At 41.7% G+C, this 16,410-nt stretch overlaps 2 protein-coding genes across 6 annotated transcripts in view; one reads left to right on the top strand and one right to left on the bottom strand.

Annotated features, from left to right (window-relative positions):
- ZRANB1 (zinc finger RANBP2-type containing 1) overlaps nucleotides 1–16,410 on the bottom strand; it is a 280,696-nt gene that overhangs the window by 98,724 nt on the left and 165,562 nt on the right. The gene's annotated exons all lie outside the window — the stretch shown is intronic.
- The window catches only part of FAM53B (family with sequence similarity 53 member B), a 108,597-nt gene continuing 97,203 nt past the window's right edge, over nucleotides 5,017–16,410 (top strand). For 2 of the 5 annotated variants that reach the window (XM_081912820.1, XM_081912816.1), the window contains exons 1-2: nucleotides 5,332–5,408; nucleotides 12,546–12,636. The gene's annotated coding sequence lies outside the window, so the exon portion shown is untranslated. Of the gene's footprint in view, nucleotides 5,210–5,331; nucleotides 5,409–5,500; nucleotides 5,657–12,545; nucleotides 12,637–16,410 lie in introns of those variants that run through there. The other 3 variants (XM_081912817.1, XM_081912818.1, XM_081912819.1) reach the window with 3 other exon arrangements.

The following is a 16,410-nucleotide window of genomic DNA, read 5'->3' as shown; positions in this document are numbered from 1 at the left end:
AGAACAACAAAGAAAATACAGGTTGACAGTGTTGGAATGTCTGTGCTATGCAGATGCACCGTGAAAAAAACATGGATCAGACACAGCATTTCCCACATTTAGCATCTTCAGGCACCAGTTATTAAAGTTAAAATAGTTAGACCATTGTTTTCCCCCTGGCTTCACAAAGTCTTCTTTTTAATCCCAAGTCCTCGCTTGCAAACATCAGATACCCATCCAATTAGATATAAGGGTGCTCCTATTGCCATAAATGGCCATTTCATGTGCGTTTCACTGCTATCCTGGAATGCAAAGGATGCATTACTGAGGGAAGAGTGCACACTGCACAGAGGAGCTTCAGGACTGAGATGGAATCACGACAGAACTCCAGTTTGTATTGGACCCAAATAGTGTGGACCCTGTTTATGTTAGAAGAATCTAAAGCCGAGAATTCATATGCTTTTTTCATTGCTTATTTCTCAGAGGTTTTTTGCTGATAACTCCTGGTATTCAGAATACTCTTCCAGATCATTTACCCTCTTGTCTGATTTCAAGCCAAAAGGGTGTTAAAGAAGATGAGGATGAATGGCTGGTAATTCCCCCAAATCACCCAAGGTGAGATTACACCTCCAGACTGGAAAGGAAACTTGATTGCTGGCCCAAGTGCTTACTAGTCTTAAACCTGATATAACCAAAGGATGGTCATGAAAGAATAAAATACCTGAACATTTGCAACAGGACAGACAACTGTCCTTTTCGATAAGTGGGTATTGAGAACTGATGAGTAGTGCCAGCCTCTCTGCATTTGATTAAAGTGGCCCATGATGAAAGGAACGTGGGTGGCGCTGTGGTCTAAACCACTGAGCCTAGGGCTTGCCAATCAGAAGGTCAGCTGTTTGAATCCCCGCAACGGGGTGAGCTCCCGTTGCTCGCTCTCGGCTTCTGCCAACCTAGCAGTTCGAAAGCACGTCAAAGTGCAAGTAGATAAACAGGTACCGCTCCGGCAGGAAGGTGAACAGCGTTTCCGTGCGTTGCTCTGGTTTCGCCAGAAGCGGTTTAGTCATGCTGGCCACATGACCCAGAAAAACTGTGGACAAATGTTGGCTCCCTTGGCCAGTAAAGCAAGATGAGCGCTGCAACCCCAGAGTCGTTCGTGACTGGACTTAACTGTCAGGGGTCCTTTACCTTTTAGCCCATGATGATCGCCTAGGTAGGTGTTTGATTAAAAGAATGGCGAGACAAAAGCTTTGGATGCCCAGGAATGGACAAAACCACTGAGGAACTAATCAAGATTTATGTGATTTATGCCTTATGTGGAAATATCTCAGAAGTCCTTCATCATTCTGTTATGTCCAACAGAGGGCATGCAAGGCCAGGATCAGTGAGGCTCAACCAGGCTCATTACCATGGTGTGATATCATCAGCTCCCACCCCTACCTTCTACTACGGTTTTTGTGAGCAGCAGGGCTGCAGATGTGACCCATTGCTCCACTAAGCCCCACCAGAGAAGAACAGAGTTTGGGTTGGACCCTAACTAAGCAACAGGTTAACAAATGGCAAGATAGTATTCCCGCTGACTACTTTAACAATAAAATTAAGGGCAATACTCCCATTTACTAAATACTGTACTTTTGCTTGATGTTTCGGCTCCATTTAAAAACTTAGACTGATGATGCAAACAGTCATACTTAGAAGTAAGTCTCATTGAGTTCAATGAAGATTATTCCCAGTGGGTATAGGATTACAGAATGAGGCTGCAATCCAATTATAGTTATTTAGGACGAAGCCTACTTGAATTTAGTAGCACTTCCGAGTTAACACGCACAGCAGGATAGGGTTACAGGACTAATTGATCAGGAAAGTGGCACAGAAAACGCGTGATTGCTCTACCTAATCACAACTTTCAGATAAACAACCCTGAGCAGAAGAATGGAAGATGGCATAAGAGCAGCAATGGAAGGAAGGAACACAAGTGGCTTCTGGGTGTTTTCTGTTGTACCAAAAGTTTGTTAGGGGATCAGCATATGCCAGTAGGAGTCACTCTTGGCTTCTTAATAGAATTTAAAATAAATTAATGCAAGGCATCCTCACAACCAACTATACCAATTATTTATTGTAGATAACAATGTCAATAAAAATACAGGTGGCATGCTTACCCTTACATTATTTCTGTTTAACTTATATTTTCTTGTAACAATATAATTAATTCAAATACCATGTGTTTCCTCAAGTTTGAAAGAACACAAATCTGAAGTTAGCTATAGCCAAATCAATTTGTTGGGCTAAAATTGAATTATATTGTAAGCAGGAGAACTACAGCTAATTTTTATATTTTAGTGGTACACAGTTGATGTATTTAGATATAATTGTCACAAGCATAGCACATGCCAATTCATAAGCCAGATGTCACTCAATATACTATGTTAATTGTTCACTCTTATTTTTATTTATTTATAATATTTTGAACCATCCTATCATCATAACTGATCTCAGGGTAGAGTACAATACAATTAAAATCCATCTAAATTAAACAGTTAAAAAATGCACCCAACAACAATAGCATACAAGACAAATAGGGTTATAACCCAACCTTCTATCAATTCCTTCATTACAGTCTTCACATGTGCTACATTTGTGTACATATAAAATGATGGAACTCAGTAACTCAGAAGGAGAAGTGGAAATGTAGAATCTTGCACTCACAGATTACACAAAAGTACCTCAAGCCGCAAATTGTTGAGCTCTGCTTTGTAAGAAGTGATACCAGAATTTAAATTTGCCTATTATAAAATGATCCCAAAGCAACTACTAGTCTGTGGATTGCATATTCATGATAACTACCAAGCTACTGTTATTATATATAAGCCTGGAATATATCACACTTTAATTTAACAAAGCAATTTAATCTCATTTGTCCTCACAATAACCTTAACAGTCCCATTGTTATTACCATTTTAGAAGCTGAAGAAAAATCTGTCTATCCCAAGCCCATGATTGATCAAAGATCTGAACACAGATTTGCTGTGTCTAATTTCTGTATTTCAGCCCTACACGTTTAGTTCTAGATTTATTTTATTCTATTTTACATGGAATAAAAGTAGCTCTGAGGTCAAAGCAGTGTTTTAAGCTATAATCATATGCACGCTTACAGTACAGGCCCATACATGCCTACCGAGAAGTAAGTCCTATTGAATTCAATGGAACTTGTACACATGTGTATAGGATTGCAGCCTCGCCCTGGGAGTAAACTTCATTGGATATGGTGGACCTTATTGCCCAGTAAATATGCATAGAATGGAGCTGAACAAATTAGCCACCACACCTTTAGCAAAAAGCAAATAGAATTGTAGAGAATTCAGTAAAATTCTATTTAGGGTCATATTTATTCCATCTGATTGCCTGACCACCTAAGGCAGGGCTGGACTTATCAACAGGCAGATTGGGGTGGCCACCTCAAGCTGCAGATCCTGGGGTATGGGGATACTGTTGGAGGACAACAGTGTGTCATGAGACCTGTTCTGAACCAAACCTTGCCTGGTACTCTCAGGAGTGGTGGACGATGTGTGTCCAGGAGGGGGCACCATCTTATATGGCTCAAGCAGCAAAAAAAATAAAAAAAAAATGGGGGCTGGCCTTGGCCTTTCTTCTAGGCAGCTCCTTGTTATGGAGCTCCCTCCAAAGGAAGATTTGGCTGGCCTCTAGCCTCCTTGGCAAAAACGTATGCTTTTCTGGAGAGTTTGCTCTGTGCTGCTTTCTGCTTTTTATTTTCAAAACTTTTATGGCGGTCTATGTGTTTTTATTATGTCTATGGTAGGATTATTAAAAACATCAACAACAAAACCAACAAGCCAAGGCACTCCGTGTCTCTTTCCATTTTGCCCCTCCAATGTTATAGACACGTTTTGAGAACTGCTTTCAACTGGCAAAAATAATAATAGCATTTTTCATTGAAAGAGCAGGGAGCTGGGTACAATCAGGACTGATTAAGCTGCCCAAAAATAACACAGTCAGTTACATGCAATGCTATGGGTGGGGTGGGGTTTTGGGGGGGGGATTTTGCCCCAGCATCCCTGTAAGGGACTGTAGACATCACGCCTCTTAGTTACTCTGAGGCAGCAATAAGTTATTGGGGGCAACAAGAAAACAGACACGTGCCCTTTCTTCCAAATCCAGACTGACCACTAACCACTACTCTAGGTATTAGTGCTTAGCTCCTAAGGGTGCGACCCTAACCTCACTTACCTGGGAATAAGCCTCATTGCACTCTGCGGGGCTGACTTCTCAGCAGACGCATTTAGGATTGCGCCGGTCAGATGTGAAAACCCCAGCCTTTCCAAACCTGTCCAGGAGCCCCTGCCTAACCTTTGACCTGGAAGGCCTTCCCTTCATCCAGGATGTGCTCAGGAGGGATGCATATGTACATGTTTGCATGCAGCGGTGCAAGAAAGGAGAAGCAGCCCCTGGCCATTCCCAAATGCGCTCTCCCTGCTGTTACTCGTCCCCTGGTTGTTGCAGTAAATAAGTGCCCGGGGGCCGAGGAGGAGTCGTTTGAATAATAGGAACTCTCATCGTCACTTAAACCAACCAACCGCGAGATGCGATGCTGGTTTGATGGCAGAGGCCCCGCGCTTTGACCCGAACCGGGAGAGCACGAGAATGTGAAGCAGATTGGCAGCCGGCGAGAGACTCTTGCAGAGGCCCCGGTCACAAACCCGCCCGTCCACCCCCGAGCTGCTGCTCCCGCTTTAACGCAACAAGAGCCCCGTAAGAGATGGGCTGAAGGCCGCTTCCAAGCCTTCGCTTTGCAAAGGCTGCTGCTGCCGCCTCTGCCTCCCCTTCCTTTCATTCCCCCAGAGGCTACGCAGTCCGCCCTGCTAACAGCAAGTGAGTGGTGGCTGCTGCTGCTATTGCTGCTTGCAAGGGACTTGCAATTAGCAGGAGCCCGGAACGAGCTCAGCCCAGCGCCTTTCACTTATCATTTTATTATTTTATTCAAATTGCAACCCCCTCCTATGCTTTTTTTTTTTTTTAAGCAAGCCGCACTCGCTGAGAAAACAACCCAGGAAGTGACAAGCCCATTTCCTTTCTCCGGGAGGATCAGTCCAATACAGCACCGCCGTTTCGGCAGGGGAGTCCTGGCGCAGCCTTGGCAAGATTGCGGAGCTTCCCGCAGGGACACACGCGCAGCGGGGCGGCTTGGTGGCGCGGGGTCCCAAGTCCTCTAGCCGGGGTAAGAGAAGGTGGCCTTTGAGCGCTTGCACGCCGACCTTCCCTTCTGCAAAACCTCTCTCCACCCCCCCCCGTCTTTCTCCCTCGTTGGTCTCGTCCTGGGCAGATATTGTTACAATGTGTAGAATAGTAGAGCGGAGACACTTTCATTCCCCTCTCGGACAGAGAGAGAGAAAGAGAGGCTTTCTTGATGGCTTGAGGTGGAAGCTATTTATTATCTGTTATTTCCTTCTCTCTCCCCCCCCCTCCTCCCTTCTCCACTTTTCAGTTTTTATTTTGTTGGTGTTTGGGAAATTCTGCTCCGCTTCATTGCCGGTGCCTGGGATGAGATGACAGGAGCGATCAGAGACAGGGGACCAAGTTCCTATTGCTGCTACTGCAAAGGCTGCTATTGGCATTCCGGAAAGGAGCAAGCGGGGAATGCACGATGGTGACTGATCTGGGATGTGTGCGTGCGGGTGTGCTCCTTTAACCCGGTTTCTAACTGCTGTCATTATCAGCAAACAAGAGAGGCGACCTTAGAGAAGGGACAAGAGGTTGGGGGGGGGGGAGCTGGGGTGAGTTTAGGAATTATCATTTTGTTTATTGAACTTTGCGTGTGGATAAGGAAAAGGCTGCCTGCCCTGATTGATTGAACTGAGACCAGGCACTGGGGCTGCTGCTAACCAACTGGAAGTGTGCTAACATTTCCCCCCTCCCCCTCCTAGCTACCCCCCCTGGTTAGATGTGTTCCTCTTCTGTTTCTTCTTTACGTAGCCATAATTATAAATATGGTGATGATAATTTGACGGGAGTGAGACTTTACTGTATGGATTGCATTTGCACATGGCGAAAGAATCTGCCCTTGAAAGGCTCTTTTAAAGTTAAGAGTTTTGCAGTGCGTCATTGATTTGTCAGCTATATGAGAGTTTAGTCCTCAGGCTTCATTTCTCTTTCCCCTTTCATGAAAATGTAGAAGTCGGCCTGGACACAAGCAGGCTGACAAACGCTTCGTTATTCATGAGTGTTTTATATCTCTGTTCATAACAGCAGTTGCCAGCAGTGTTTATGTCTGTACCTCCCATTTGCCCTTGCACCCCATATTTTTCACATTTTATTTTTAGCTCTTTTTCTCGTTTCTCGGGATAATGTTTCTGCGTACTGTGAGCCTCAGTGAGTGTATTGTGCATGATGATTTTGTTATGCTTGATCAATGGAGGGCTGTCATAGTCTATGCTCCAAACCACCATTATATCACTGGCCGTCGACTCAGATGTGACTTATATGTTTGCATGTATTCAGGTATTTTATGCTTCCATTAAAACAAGCTCAGCATGAAGTTGGATTTAGTATTCACTTTTTTTGGGGGGGGTGTAGTATGACTAACTAGCATAACCAGTTATCTTTTTTAAAAAGAAAATCATAGATTAAATGTGTTACTTTCCTGAATTCTCAATTACATCTTGCTTTTACAGAGCCTAGGGGTGGCATTCAACTAAGGTTTACTCCAAGTCTGTGAACGTTACTAAGTTAAATTCATTAATTTCAATGTGTCTACTGTGAAAAAAAGCGGTTGACCACCACCCTAGGTTTCTTAGAAAGTTTGCTTTGAGTAGGTAAATGGATGTCATAGTATTGATCAACCAGCATGTTAATAGCATTGTATGCATAAGCCATGTTACAAGTACTGATGAAAGTAACAGCACTCCTTGTTCTTCAGTGTGTCTTGGACTGTAGTTTTTGTGTGTGTGTGTGCGTATGCTTACACTCTTCAACAGGTGGTGCAGGACACACTAGTGGGTCACAGCCTGAGCCAAGTTGGGCCACAACAGGGGCTCTATCACTATGCAAATATATGGCAAAAGATCAATAAATGGGTTCCCAAATGCATGTTTCAGTTAAAGGGGAATACTGGGTCTGAAAAGTTTCTAGACTCCTGCTCTAGATGAACTTTGTGCAGATCAGATATTTGGTATTAGATTGGTTAACAGTTTGCAGATTGTTAGCACTGTAAAAGAAATCTTGAGGGAGACTGTAAAATCCGGAGCAGACTCCTCGGTTTCACAGCCCCTTTTTGGATCAAGGGAAATGGTGCCTTTTGCTGAGATGATTTAGGAGTGTGCTCTCATATGTAGTCTTGGCAGCACAGCAGACGTAGGCTGCTTGATTACAAGCTCTGCCCTGTGTTCGGGAGACCACAGTGCAGTTTGACTATAGGGAAAAGATACAAAGCCAACTAAGCAAGTGATACTGTGAGAGAACAGGCATGCAACCAGAGAATAGTACTAATTATGAAATTGGATGCATATTTGTTACAGGATTATGCCCCACCCCCAGTGTGAAAAACACCTTACATTTGGCTTCACGGATTAATGTTAACCCACATATTTTTACTGGGTTAACAAAATAATTTATTTCCCTTTTTCTATCATTTTTTTTTTTAAATCTGAACTTAGGAATGGTTCTGTTAAACTTAAATGCTTGCATAGTAACAGAAAAATAAGACTGCTGGTTGTTGTTGTTTTACTGCCCTATGAGACAATCCTATATATGTTTATTCATAATTAAGCCCCGCTGCATTTAGTGGGGCTTATTCCATAGTTTTTAAGATTTCACCCTCTGTTTGTTTGGCTTTTTCTTGCAAAAGCCTTCATCAATACCTGCTAGATTATTTTCCTAGAATCTGAAATGCATAAGAAGACCTTTATCAGGGACAATCCAGTAAGGACAGATTAAACAACCTGTGTTTATTTGATAAGCAATTAGGTATTCAGCCAGAGAATGGAGTTGAGCTTTGCATTTTGAACTGAAACAAGTTAAATTTTCTCTCCACATCAGTTGTGTGTAGCTAACGCATTTGGAGATTTGAGTTAATATCTACTTTTTTCAATGAAGCTGACACTCTGGCCACGGACAAGTTCCTATTGCTATGTCTTTGCAGGGTTCTTTTTTGATCAATCCATGAAAGTGTAGGTGAGACTTGAAAGCTGATGGATGTTTCTCACAGCCAGATTACCATAAGATGGTCCAAGGAGTCCTGGGGAGGTGCCCAGGAAATCCTAAAATTATGCAACTCCACTCTTACATGATTACCCATCCACCTATCAATTAAATAGTTTCTCTCTAGTAGTTGGCATACTTCCATATTTCCTATTCATTTTGAAACTACATTTTAGAAGATGTATTCCGAATCTTAGGTTAGAAATATTCCAAAATTTGGTCAGTTCAGAACTGTAGAACGTAAGGAAAAATAATGTTGTTAGATCCAACTGACAGTTGGAGAGCAATTACTTGACAAGGCTGCAAAACTATGGGCAACATACTTCCATTGCCTACTTGCTCAATGGAAATCCGCTTGCAGAGTAGGAGTTTTGGTTTCTCTTCTCCATCCTTTTCACGTGCCCTCAAATCTCCTTGGACAGAATCCAAATGCTCCAGAGTAGATGTTGGGGTTCAAAGGGGTGTGTGTGTGCTCTGACCCTGTCTAATTTGCCCTATGCTGTACTTTACCAGAGTCCAGTTTTCAGCTGGGTAATTCAATTGGCTGATTTGTTTTTTTTAAATATTAAGTGGTTTAGAAATGCTTTTAAATAATATTACACTAAGATAACAATTTCTCTCCAAGTAATACAATATGAAATAATTAAGGTTAATGGGGCACAGTTTTTCATGTAGCTAACACATGTGTCCTTGGAAACCTTTGGCCACTTTCACTCAGATTGGAAGTAGACTTATCTCTATAGATATCTCTCTAGAGAAATTATGTTTAAAGCAAGCCACAATTTATTATGTAATATGTTGATAAAAGGAGGCTTCAGCTTTAGATTCGACCCAGATGTTAAAGGTTTTATTTCTAAATGCTTTAAAAAAAAATTACTGGTGAGCATAAATATCACACCAGGTTTAAAGTGACTTCCAAGCTGCAGAAAGTAATGTTGGCTTGCAGTAATCAGGATTTAAAACATTATCTACTCCAGGAGCATTTGGTCTCTCCTCCTGAAATCCTATTTAATTCCATTCACTTCTCAAACACTCAATTTTCATAACTCTGCCTTGAAAGAATGGTTTGCTCTACAGTCGTGATATACATGGTGTCAGTGTGGCCTGACCTACCTCACTTGGTCATATGCTTTAAACATCACGGCTTTCGATATTTGCAAGGAAAGAAAATGCTTCTATATCCACTTTCAACAAATGAAACGCACATGGTGATTTCGTAGGTGATTGGAGAGATGGTCATATAAATGGGCTAGCAGTAGAGCCAGTGGAGTGATCAATAAAATGTAATAAGTGAAATGCAGCTCATGTTTGTATGGCTGTCGCTTAAAAATCTGGCATAGAGATTGTTCTCCTTTCTTCTTCAGAGGTAATGCCGTACCACAATATTTCCACTGGTTCATGAATGGTTGCTTTGCATTGAGGTAGTACTACATACATGGATATGTGTATTGAAGCTGGGCTTTGTACATATTCTGCTTTAGATTCAGTTCTTTCCGTATAATGCTGCATTGTATTTAATTCTGTCCCTTTTTTCTATTTTTGTTGTCTTAGTATTTATTTCACCAGCAAACAGTGTTTTACAGAATAGCAAAAGTATATAAAAAAGCCCTCATTCTGTTTAAATACCAAAGAGCCTTGCCGATCTTTAAGGTGGCCTGAGGCCCTTTTATGGTCTAGACTCCACTTCATCAAGTAGTTGATGAATGTTTCTGCTGTGAAACATTTGTCAGGTTTGCAAGGGACTCTGTTATTTTTGCTACAGAGTTGTGCCCTTGGAAGTGTTGTTGGTAAGGGTGGCAGTGGTTAATCTGTGCCCCCCCCCCCGGTGTTGCTGGCCTACAACTCCCATCTCTTAAGAACTGGCCTTGCTGCCTGGGGCTGATGGGAACTGGAGTCCAAAAGATCTGAAGAGTCAGACGTTAACTGGCCCCAGCTTGGAGGAAGTGCTCAAATCAAATCAAATAGTGTATCAAGGAGCAAATGCATTCAGAAACCATTACATTTTATCACCCTGAACATCTCACATGAGAAAGATTTAGGACTAGCTGTGTAGATCTTCAGTTCTTTCGGATCAGTTCATTTAAGGAGCTACTTAATTCAGCCTGTTTGTGGATGCATGGAAGCCTCGTTTTACAAGAGCAGAATGGAGGCAGAATTGCTACGGTCAAAGTGCAAAACTTGGGATGTTTGATTTGCTTTTGTTAGAGAAGCCCTTACCACATTGCTTTTTAAAATTTGGTGCGTGTTTGGCCTGCTTTACTAGTGGTAGGAGTGTTGCTGTGACAAAAAAGATAACTGTACAAGCACAGCAAGTTTGGCTGTATTGTGGCCATGATATTTACTAGAAAAACCATTGGGTGTTTGCTGTTATACTGTTAGCCCTGGGGCCTAGTTTGGGTCTGACATGGAGGGATGGGCATGAACTAGCTGGATGTCAGGCACCAGATTAGGCAGACAGGAACCAAGGATAAGAGGCATGTGATGTAGTCACGAACAGGCTGGAGGTCAAATACGAGATTGGATAAAGCAAAGTTGGGCCTCATATGAGATGAAGTGAAAGAGTCTGTGTTATGTACTAGGACGAGTTCCTGACACTAGCAGACCAGCTTAGAAAGAAGGGATTTATAGGGCCTGGTGACTTTCCACTATGGACCAACACCTGGACCGCTGCTTCAGCCTAGAAGGAGCCTTTGCCCTATGAATAGCCGGATCCATCTGTTTGGCTGAAGGACTAGAGTGCTGGTGGCTGCTGGAGGCCATTTTTAAAAACATTTGCCTTGTTTAAGCTTATGTTTAATGCCAGTGTGGTGTAGTGGTTAAGAGCGGAAGTCTCGTAATCTGGTAAACTGGGTTCATGTCTCCGCTCCTCCACATGCAGCTGCTGGGTGACCTTGGGCCAGTCACACTTCTCTGAAGTCTCTCAGCCCCACTCACCCCACAGAGTATTTGTTGTGGGGGAGGAAGGGAGAGGAAGGGAAAGGAGAATGTTAGCCGCTTTTAGACTCCTTTGGGATATCAAATCCAAACTACTACTCAAATCCAAATGAACCTGCCCACATAGGTAGGAAATATGAATAAGCAACAGCATATTTCTAACCTCGGACTAGCTTCTCAAGAAATAAGACAACGGCTATTGATTCCACCTTTTTTTTTTTTTTACTATGACAGCTTTTTACATGAATGATGGAGCCAATGCTATGACTACTCCAACTTAAGCATTTACAAACATTTTTGTTAAAATTTGGGAAATACCGGGGAGATCAAAATCTGATTTGAGGGCAACTGAAGTGCTTGACTTTTCTTCTCACTGTCCCCAGCCCCCAAAGTGAAGCAAATAGCAGAATATATGCTGTAATAAAATTTCGTTATTGGAGCAAGGAGCAGGGAGGAGTAAGTAGGACAGGCATTATTCTGTTTAAATGAAGTCACTGTTGGCAAAACAGAAAGTTATTTGACTGGGAAATATTCAGTGTCACACACACACACCCTGGCAGTCCTAGTTGTCTAGTTTTTTTTTAGTTTTTTTTTGTAAGTTAAATTTGTCAATACAGCTGAAAAGGTTTGGATTGGTTTTGCATATTGTGTGTGTGAGAGAGAAACAGGGCCTGCTCTGCTATTTAGATGGCTGAGATGGGCAACCACAGAAAGCAGGTTTTAAGGGTATTGTTAAAGGGCACATTGCCAATTACTTCATTCATTTTAATATTTATTTACTGCAATGGAGGAACCAAATATCAAAATATATTTTGAGGGGGGAAAGTTGTTTATTTCTAAACACACTTTTACAGTAGTCATCTCAAATATCATGTTGTTTGCATACATTTAAAAGCCATGTCTCCATAATACCACATAGATAGATAAACTTAAGATCCAGTTCACTCACAGAGCTGTGTAATTCATAGCCCACCGGAGATTGTTTGAGCTAGACCCATTTTAGATATTCATGTAATTAAGAACAAGTCCAAGTCTCATGTTGCCATTTCACATATGAATTCCACATACATATCCATGTATGTAGGCAGTTGCTTATTTACATATGTAACTCTTGAATCTGGCCTAATGTTTCAAACCACGCCTGCATTAACACTTCCTTTTCTTGATTAGTTATTTTCTTTCTGGTATGACAGAGACTGAGCTCTGAAGAAGTAAGAGAAAAAAGGCCGACCAGCTCATATATCTGCAGTTGAAACTAAAAATATTGTGCTATTTTATTCTTGTCTAAAAATTATTTTTTAAGGCTGAAACATCTAATATAAATTAATAAATCAATGTTAATTATATTGATTAAACAATGTATTTTAAAAGTTATTCTTCCTCTTTCACAATGTTCATACCTTTTATCCCATTTTCTCCACCAGGTAGGAGGCGGACCATGGCAGAAGCCATCTCTGGTGACTAAGGAAACAAAGAACATCGCTGAAGGATTTTGGATACCTGTGCATTTCAAAGGTATATGAAATACATAGCCATACATATTTCTAAAGTTGTTTTCACCATCTCTTACTAGAAGGGACGGTGTCAGGCAGTATGTACATGATGGCAAATGGCTGGGCTCTTTGTAATGATCTGTAAGGAACAGTATAGGAATAAAGTGTTTTCAGAACCTTCCCTTTGGAAGCCTCAATGAACATTAACCAATACAAGTTACAGCTTTGCTATTAATGAATTTGGGTTTCATGGATTAATTTGACTCTTTCCTTGCACATTGAAACAATGTTCTATTGATCTAGTGTTGTCCTTTGGGCAAAACGTTCAACATGGCCTTGAGAACCGACTTCAAGTTGGAGCACGGTCACTGCCTTGCTGGGTGTCCTCTCTGAAGCGCCTTGTGACGCATGCTCTTATCTGTAAAATGTTAACAAAGACATAGCTTTCATTCTCACAACTCATTCTGCAAGTTATCATGATTATTAGATTAGCTAATACAGTTTCTGCAAAAGCTCATTTTCTGCAAAAGCATATTGCGTACAAAGTATCACCAGTGTTTCCGCCCCCCCCCCAAAAAAATCTAGCATGCATGAACTATATCACCAAGAAGTATAAAAGCCTTAATCAAATGATCAAAGGTCTTTGTAAACTTTGCCCATAGAGCTTCCACCTTGAAAAGGAAGATTTGAGTTGGTATTTGGGATGCTTGGGTAGCTGCCAGGGACGCAGCACTGTGGCAAGGCTCACCCCTCTTGCTTTTTGCACTGGACTGACACAGCAGCTGGCATCACTCTGGGGCACTGTGGAAAATTAAAAGACCCAGTTGCCCAGTGCTCTTGGAAGTGATGCCACCAACAGTCGGGTACCAGACAGTCACAGTGCACAAAGTGGGGTGCTGCCACTGCGCAGGTTACCTGGTTGCAGTGGTCCTGCTGCTCACCAGGACCTGGATGGGATGAGATAAGGCAGTGCCAAGGGCAGAAGAGACTGAGCAGCTGCACCGCCTCAAGTTGCCAGTCTAGTGCTCCCTTTGCCCTTGCCACTGCCTTGCCCCACCTCACTCCATCCCAGTGTTCACAAGCAGCAGCATGGCCATAGCTAAAAAGGCAGTGCAGTGGCAGCACCACAACTACTACTTGGTCCCGCCCTCAAACCTGGAATTAGCCTTAAGAGATAGATTTTCCACAAGTAGGGTTCTCAGATGCTCCCTAGCCTACCTTATTTTATTTTACCCTCAAACTTGACACCAAAGGTACCGTATATACTCTAGTATAAGCCGACCCAAATATAAGCTGATGGCCATGTTTTAAAACTCTTATCTGTGTCCCTTGGTCAGGGAGGTTCAGTGGTGCATGGCAATGTGGAAGAAAGCTTTCTCTCTAGGGATGCATCATTTGATGAGCACCTCCCCTCAAAAGCACACCTGGCTCCAATATTGTTATCTTTTCGGTGCTATCTTAAGGCATATTTGTTTGCCCAGGCATTTTAATTGGTTTAGTTTAGCCTGCTGTCTTGTTTCAATCTGCTCATCTTATTTATTGAGGTATTTTATGGTTTTATTATGGTATATTACATTTGATATTGGGTTTGTTTACATACATGTTGTACCATGTCCTGGTAATTAAATAGATGAAAGTTGGGCCAGAAGTACTTTTACAAAAAATGAATGAATAAATAAAAAAGTTAGAACTCGGATATTTGAAGAAAATACATAGCTGAGCCCTTCTGAAAATGCTGTCTCCAAATGAATCAGATCATTGGTTCATGTAGTACATTATTGCCTACCGTAACTGGTGACAAGACTCCAAGGCATTGCGATCAGAGATCTTTTTAACTGGAGGCTCTGTGGACTGAACCTAGGACATTTCCACATGCAAATGTCATGCTAACTTATGGAACCTCCTCTAAGCAGGTCTAAGGTACAGGCCCATGCCTCTCCTTCAGCCATGGAGTCTGTGGTATTTGAGCACACAGCTTCACGGGCGCAAACTGGTAACAATGCCACACCTAAAGTGCTGAATCTCAAATACAGGACCTTCAGTGCATAGAGGCCAATGCTGTTTTTTCTGTAGTTGCATAGGTAGGACTCTGAACATCTTGGCTAGTATCCAGTCATGGGGTCTAGCAATATGAACATGAATTGCCCAAGCCAGCCAAAAAGTGACTTGGTTCAAACAGAAGTTGGCATCTAAGTGCACAGACCTATCTAAAGTAGGCTACTATGGGGTACGTTTTGGTGGCATCTCCTGCTGGGCATCCTCTGTCCTTTCCATCAATAGCTTATGTAGCAGATGGGATGCATGGAGATGTCTGAGATCTGTTTGAAGCATCCTTTTAGGGATTATGCACTCCTGAATGAAAATGTGTTCCCTAAAAGAGCACCAATTCTAAGCTGTCTCTGTCAAAAAATAGCAACAATTTTCTCTTAAACTTAAGAGAACATTTATTTAAGAAATTTCTTACCCAGCCTTCACCATAAGGTCTCAGGATACTGTACAAAAATATTATCATGCAGTTTTAAAACCAAATAAAACAGTTGCAGAACAAAATCTGAACATTATACATAAGACAACAGAGTGATGCTGTGATTCGAAATATTACTGGGTGTAAATTTTTAGAAAGACTTACGCTGGGATTCAGACTTTTGGGAGCAGAGGTGTTTGTCTTTTTTCATACTTCTTCTTTGGAAAGAAAAACTCTTAAAATGCAAGCAGTCTTAATAATATTAAAGTCTTCCATAAACTCTGTGTCTAAATTCCTTAGAGGAAGGGAATTTTATAATTTAATGGGGTAGCCAAAGCAACTGTCATGCAGTATCAGAATAATCCTGCTAAGTTAACAGACCAAAGGCAGAAAACATAGCCATGGTTCACTGTTCCCCTTTGGGGCAGGTTATATACTCAGCATATTTTTGCATTTGCTTTTCTAGTCATTAACTTTTGGCTTAAATAAAATAAAGTTAGACGTTATGGTTGGATATGGCCCAATGAGATCCATGAATCTTGGATATATTTAGTACTATAAAGTTTTGGAGCTTCTCACATGTTCTTTTCTTTTGGTGTTTGTACTCCGTGTCCAGCAGAAAACGTTTTTTTCCGTAGAACCCTCCTGCGAATACTTGAGATTATGCAGATTTTTATGACACCGACAAGATCATATGGAACTACTTGCTAAGTTTTACAGATCTTCTAGGTGACCTGGTCTAAATGCATTTGACTAGAGATAGTTGCCAGGAACATAAAAAACGTAACGCCAAATTGCTGAAACTTACAACAGCTCAACTAAATTCCAAACTTACATGTCATTTTGTCATTCTCCTAGGAATGAGTCCACTTCTAAAAGTCTGGGGAAATTGCAATTAGCAGTTTGTTGCCTTTGAGAACTAGGCAGCCATGGTGCCTAGCAGTCTTGGGTGAACTTCTAAGAGTGTTTAATTTTTCACTAGGAAAAGTTCTCATCCTGTGTGCTGTGTAGATGCACTACTAATAAGCAACACTAATGCTAAAGTTCTTGCATGGCTCTAAAGGCCACATTTGCACATAATACTAAGCTAAGCTGTGGTTTGAGCTAACCTTAATGTCTGCTGCACACAGCTCAGGGACTCCTGCTTTGTTCCCCGCTTAGCTGAACAGAGTAACAAAGCATGGAGTGGCTGGTTTAGTGTTATCCTTGTACAATGCTATAACTAGAAAGGGAAAGAAATAGTTGCAGTTTTTAATCTTGCATTTCATACCAAAATTACAAGTAGTCAAATTGAGTAAGGAGGCACACGCTAAAAATTATTTTTAAGTCTCC

Source organism: Podarcis melisellensis (assembly GCF_964234715.1).
Source record: "Podarcis melisellensis genome assembly, chromosome: 5".
Classification (NCBI taxonomy): domain Eukaryota; kingdom Metazoa; phylum Chordata; class Lepidosauria; order Squamata; family Lacertidae; genus Podarcis; species Podarcis melisellensis.
Note: the sequence above shows the minus strand (reverse complement) of the source record. Positions and strands in the feature narration are given on the sequence as shown.